General features: G+C 42.5%; 1 protein-coding gene across 1 annotated transcript in view; it reads left to right on the top strand.

Annotated features, from left to right (window-relative positions):
- The window catches only part of CCDC158 (coiled-coil domain containing 158), a 106,686-nt gene that overhangs the window by 25,405 nt on the left and 75,213 nt on the right, over positions 1-6,068 (top strand). The gene's annotated exons all lie outside the window — the stretch shown is intronic.

Here is a 6,068-nt window from a genome sequence, read left to right as displayed (position 1 = left end):
CCTATTTAGCAAGTGACTTGAAAAGCTACTAGTTTTGATTGGGGCCCAGAATGAGAGAAGGCTCTGCAACTGGATCAGCCTGCTGTGCAAGCACTATTGCATTTGGCCCCTCCCACAACTAAAAAAGAGGTGCAATGCCTGGTGGGCCTCTTTGGATTTTGGAGACAACACATTCTGCATTTGGGTGTGCTATTCCAGCCTATTTAGCAAGTGACTTGAAAAGCTACTAGTTTTGATTGGGGCCCAGAATGAGAGAAGGCTCTGCAACTGGATCAGCCTGCTGTGCAAGCACTCTGCCACTTTGACCCTATGATCTAGCTGATCCAGTGGTGCTTGAAGTGTCAGTGGAAGACAGAGATGTTTGGAGTCTTTGTCAGGCCTTTATTGGTGAATCACAGTGCAGCTTCTTAGGATTTGGAAGCAAAGCTCTGCCAGCCTTTGCAGATAACTGCTCTTCTTTTAGGAGCTCTGGTAGCGTAGTGCCTAAGACATTTGACTGCTAACCAGAAGGCTGGCGATTCAAACTCACCAACCACTCCTCAGAAGGAAGGTTGGCCAATCTACTTCCGGAGTGATATCACCTCAGAAACCCAACAAGGGGTCACTATGAGTCAGATATGACACTGTGGCAGTGGGTTTGGTTTTTTGGTTTTAGCTCTCCTTTCAAGAAACAGCTTTTGGCTTGTTATTGGGCCTCAGTAGAGACTGAACACCTAACCATGGGCTGCACTGTCACCATGCAGCCTGAGATGCCCCTCATGAACTGGATGTTGTTTGACCCACAGAGTCATAAAGTTGGATGTACACAGCAGTACTCCATCATTAAATTGAAGTGGTATATATAAGATTGGGCTTAAGCAGTAAATTACATGAAGAAGTGGCTGAAATGCTAATGATCTCCACTCCAGTCACACGACCTTCCCTCTCCTAGTCTGCACCTATGACATCATGAGGAGTTCCTTATGATCAATTAACTGAGGAAGAGAAAACTTGTGCCTGGTTTACAGATGGTTCTGTGTGATTTGCAGGCACCTCTTGAAAGTGGACACCAGCAGCACTTCAGCCATTTTCTGGGGCCTCCCTGAAGGACAGTGGTGAAGGGAAAACGTCCCAGTGGGCAGAATTTTAGGCAGTGCGCCTGGTTTTTCACTTTGCTTAGAAAGGGAAATGGCCAGATTTGTCACTGTATATTGATTCATTGGCAAAGATCAGTGGTTGGCTGTGTGGTCAGGGACTTGGAAGGAACATGATTAGACTTGGAAGGAATATTGATGATGAGGAGTTATAGGGAAGTGGTATGTCGATAGACCTCAATGAATGGGCCAAACAAGTGAAGATATTCACGTCACATGTGAAAGCTTACCAAAGGATGACCTAAGCAGAGCAGATTTAACAATCAAGTGGATAGGCTGACACATTCTGTGGAAACCAGTCATCCTCTTTTCCCAGATACTCCTGCCATTGCCCAATGGGCTCATGAACAAAGTGGCATAGTGGCAATACAACAATGCAATGCAACGAACTGCTGTCGAGTCAGATCCGACTCATAGTGACACTTCCTTGGGTTTCTGAGGTGGTATCTCTATGGAAGTAGATTGCCCAACCTTCCTTCTGAGGAGTTCCTTGTGGGTTTGAACCACCAGCCTTCCGGTTAGCAGTCAAATGCCTTACGAGCTTATGCATGGGCTCAGCAACATGGACTTCCACTCATCAAGGCTGATTTAACTACAGCAACTGCTGAGTGCCTAGTCTATCAGCAGCAGACGCCAACATTAAGTGTGTGATATGGAGCCATTCCCCAGATGATCAGCCAGCACCCTGTTGGCAATTTGATTACACTGGACCACTTCCATCATGGAAAGGGCAGCATTTTGTTCTTACTGGAATAGACACTTAATTCTGGCTATGGATTTGCCTTTCCTGCACACAGTGCTTCTGCCAGAACTTCCATCCATGGACTTACAGAATGCCTTACCCACTGTCATGGTATCCCATACTGCATCACCTCAGATCAGGGGACTCACTTCACAGCAAATGAAGTGCAGCAATGGGCTCATGCTCTGGAATTTACTGGTCTTACCATGTTCCCCATGATCCTGAAGCAGGTAACTTAATATAAGGATGGAATGGCCTTCTAAAGACAATTATGGCACCAGCTAGGTGACAGCACCTTGCAGGGTCAGAGCAGTGTTCTTCTGGAGGCTGTATATGCTCTAAACTAGCATCCAATATATGGTGCTGTTTCTCCATTAGCTAGGATTCATAGATCCAGGCACCAATGGATGGAAATGGGAGTGGCACCACTCACTATTACTCCTAGTGACCCACTTGAAAAATTTTTGCTTCTCATCACTTCAGTGCTATGCAGGTCTGGGGGTCTTAGTTCCAAAGGGAAGAATACTTCCATCTGGAGACACATTACTGATTCCATTGAACTAGAAGTTAAGAAGGCAACTGACCATTTTGGGCTCTCCATGCCTCTAGATCAAGAATAAAAAGAGTTACTGTATTTTCGGGTGTAATTGATCCTGATTGTTGTTGTTGTTAGGTGCTATCAAGTCACTTCCAACTCATAGTGACCTAATGCACAGCAGAACAAAACACTGCTTGGTCCTGTGCCAGCTTCACAATCCCTGCTATACCTGAGCCCATGTTGCAGCCACTGTGTCAATCCATCTTGTTAAAGGGCCTTCCCCTTTGTCATTCCCACTTTACCAAGCACGATATCCTTCTCCAGGGAATGGTTCCTCCTGACAGCATGACCAAAGTAGGTGAGATGAAGTTTGACCATTCTCACTTCCAAGGAGTGTTCCAGCTGCACTTCTTCCAGAACAGATCTGTTAGTCCTTTTAGCAGTCCATGGTACTCTTTAGCATTCTTCTCCAGCACCACAACTCAAAAGCATCAACTCTTTTTCGGTCTTCCTTATTCATTGTCCAGCTATCACAGGCATAAAAGGCAATTGAAAATGCCATGGCTTGGGTTAGGCACACTTTACTATACATCATATTTCAAGGAGACATCTTTGTTCTTCATCACTTGAAAGGGGTCTTTTGCATTAGATTTGTCCAATGCAATATGTTGTCTGATGTCTTGACTGCTGCTTCCATTCGTGTTGATTTTAGAACCAAGTAATATGAATTCCTTGACAACTTCAGTCTTTTCTCCATCCATTGTGAAGCTGTTTATTGGATCAGTTGTGGGGATTTTTGTTTTCTTTATATTGAGGTGTAATCTGTACTGCAGACTTTAGTCAATCTTCATCAGTAAGTGCCTCAAATCATCCTCACTTTCAGCAAGCAAAGTTGTGTCATCTGTGTATCACAGGTTGTTAATGAGTCTCCCTCCAATCCTGATGCCACATTCTTCTTCGTATAATCCAGCTTCTCAGATTATTTGTTCAACATACAAATTGAATAAGTATGGTGAAAGGATACAACCCTGATACACCCTCTTCCTGATTTTAAACTATGCAAAATCCCCTGTTCTGTTCAAACAACAGCTTCCTGATCTATGTACAAGTTCCTCATGAGTACAATCAAGTCTTCTGGAATTCCCATTCTTCTCAATGTTATCCATAATTTGTTATGATTCAGACAACTGGATGTTATTGCATAGTCAATAAAACATCAGTGAACATCTTTCTGGTATTCTTTGCTTTCAGCTAAGATCCATCTGACATCAGCAGTGATATCCCTTGTTCCACAAGGGATATCCTGATTACCAAGGGGAAATTAGATTGATATTACATAATGGAGGTTAAGAAGAGTATGTTTGGAATACAGGTGATTCCTTAGAATGCCTGTTCTACCATGCCCTATATTAAAGTCAATGGAAAACTACAGCAACCCAATTCTGACATGACTACCCTTCAAGAATGAAAGTTTGGGTCACCCCGCCAAGCATGGATCTATGGCCAGCTGAGGTGCTTGCTGAGGGCAAAGGGAATATGGAATGGGTGAAGGAAGAAGGTAGTTCTAAATACCAGCTATGACCAGTGACCAGTTGCAGAAATGAGGACTGTGATTGTTAGGAGTATTTCTTCCTTGTATGTGTGCATCAAATATTTTTGTTTTTTCATTTCTAAAATATAAGGTGTGAATGAGGCAAATGTACAACTAATACATGTACTATGGCTTGGGTTAGGCACACCTTAATATCCATCATATCGTCAAGGAGACATCTTTGCTCTTCATTACTTGAAAGGGGTCTTTTGCATTAGATTTGCCCAATGCAATACATCATCTGATGTCTTGACTGCTGCGTCCATTGGTGTTGATTTTAGAACCAAGTAATATGAAGTCCTTGACAACTTCAATCTTTTCTCTATCCATTGTGAAGCTGTTTACTGGACCAGTTGTGAAGATTTTCATTTTCTTTTTATTGAGGTGTAATCCGTACTGAAGACTGTAGCCTTCAATCTTCATCAATAAGTGCCTCAAGTCATCCTCACTTTCAGCAAACAAAGTTGTGTCATCTGTGTATCACAGGTTGTTAATGAGTCTTCCTCCAATCCAAAAACAAGTATTAGTTGTACATGTGTTACTTGTATCATGTTAGGTGTAAGTATGACTTTATAATTGTCTTTATTTAGCGATTATGTATGGTTTAAGGAGCTGTATACAAGTGCCAAGTTGACAAGGAGTGGTGTTACAGTTAAGGTTGTGTGTCAACTTCCCTGGGCCATGATTCTTAGTGGTTTGGCAGTTATGATACAGTCATTCCCCATATGAGCTCTTATACATTGTAATCACCTCTATGATGAATTCTGCTATGAGTAGCTAATCAGTTGAAAGACAGTTTCCTGAGGGATATGGCCTGCTTTCAATATATATGGATACTCTGGCAAAGCTCTTTGGCTTTTTGGTTCATTTTTTGCTCCATCTGGATCCTGCGTCTGGTTCATCATTATCTGACCTCCAGTTCTTTGAACTGAACTTGAACCAGTGGCCTGCCATATTGCCTGTTGATCTTGGGATTCTTTAGGCTCTACACCCTGTGAGCCAGCAGCCTACCATCTTCCCTGCTCACCTTGAATTTGTCAACTTTCATAGCCTATGAGCTAGAAGCTTGCCATCAGACCTGCAGCTTGCTATTTGACCTGCTGATCCTGGGTTTGTCAGCCCTTCCTATGTGAATCAAGAGAAGCCTCCAGCTGACATTTGACCCATGGACTTGGGACTTGCCAGCCTCTACAACTGCATGAGCCATTTCCTTGAGATAAATATCTCTCTGTCTCTCTACCTACCTACCTATCTATCTTATCTAATCTGTCTCTCTCTCCACACACACACACACACACACACACATAAGCTTCACTGGTTTTGCTTCTCTAGAAAACCCAGCCTAAGACCATCCAAACCAAACCATAATGTCTGTCCTTGACATACTAGATTTGGAAGCCTGATGAACAGATTCCTTAAAATTAAGAAGGAATATGAAACTTTCATGCAGATATGAGAAGTTTCTTACTACTGGAAAGTTGATGATCAGGTAGTATGGTAGATATCACAGTTAAAGATTAGATATTATATTACATGGAGTGTGAACCTGTTCTCATTGTAATATCTTCTTATCTAGTTTATGATCTTGTATGGCTCAGTTAAAATCCAAACCCAGAATCTCTAGAGTCTGAGATCTTAACTTCTTCACCTATGGTGCACCTAAATCAAACAAAACCAAACCCACCGCCATCAAGTTGATTGTGACTTATAGTGACCCCCATTGGGTTTCCGGGGTGGTAAATCTTGACCGAAGTAGATTGCCCAGTCTTTCTTCCATGGAGTGGCTGGTGGGTTTGAAGCTCCAGCTGTCTGTTAGCAGTCAAATGCCTTAGGCACTGGGCCACCAGAACTCCCTTGAAAGCTTGGAGAGCCACAGTGCACTATTAACAGCTATGAGCTTTATGGCATATGGCATAGAAATGCATAGTTAAATAGATCCAACAGCTGCCTTGTCTCTGAGAGAAAAATACAAATATAACAATCTTTTAAAATTGATACTTTTATCCCCATTTTATGGTTGAAGAAACTGAGGATTGAAAAAGTTAAATAAATTGTCCAATGAGA

The sequence above is a fragment of the Orycteropus afer genome, unplaced genomic scaffold (genome assembly GCF_000298275.1).
Source record: "Orycteropus afer afer isolate SDZICR_OR568_19922 unplaced genomic scaffold, OryAfe1.0 scaffold00235, whole genome shotgun sequence".
Taxonomy (NCBI): Eukaryota; Metazoa; Chordata; class Mammalia; order Tubulidentata; family Orycteropodidae; genus Orycteropus; species Orycteropus afer.
The sequence above is the reverse complement of the archived record's forward strand: the minus strand, read 5'-3'. Positions and strand labels throughout refer to the sequence as shown.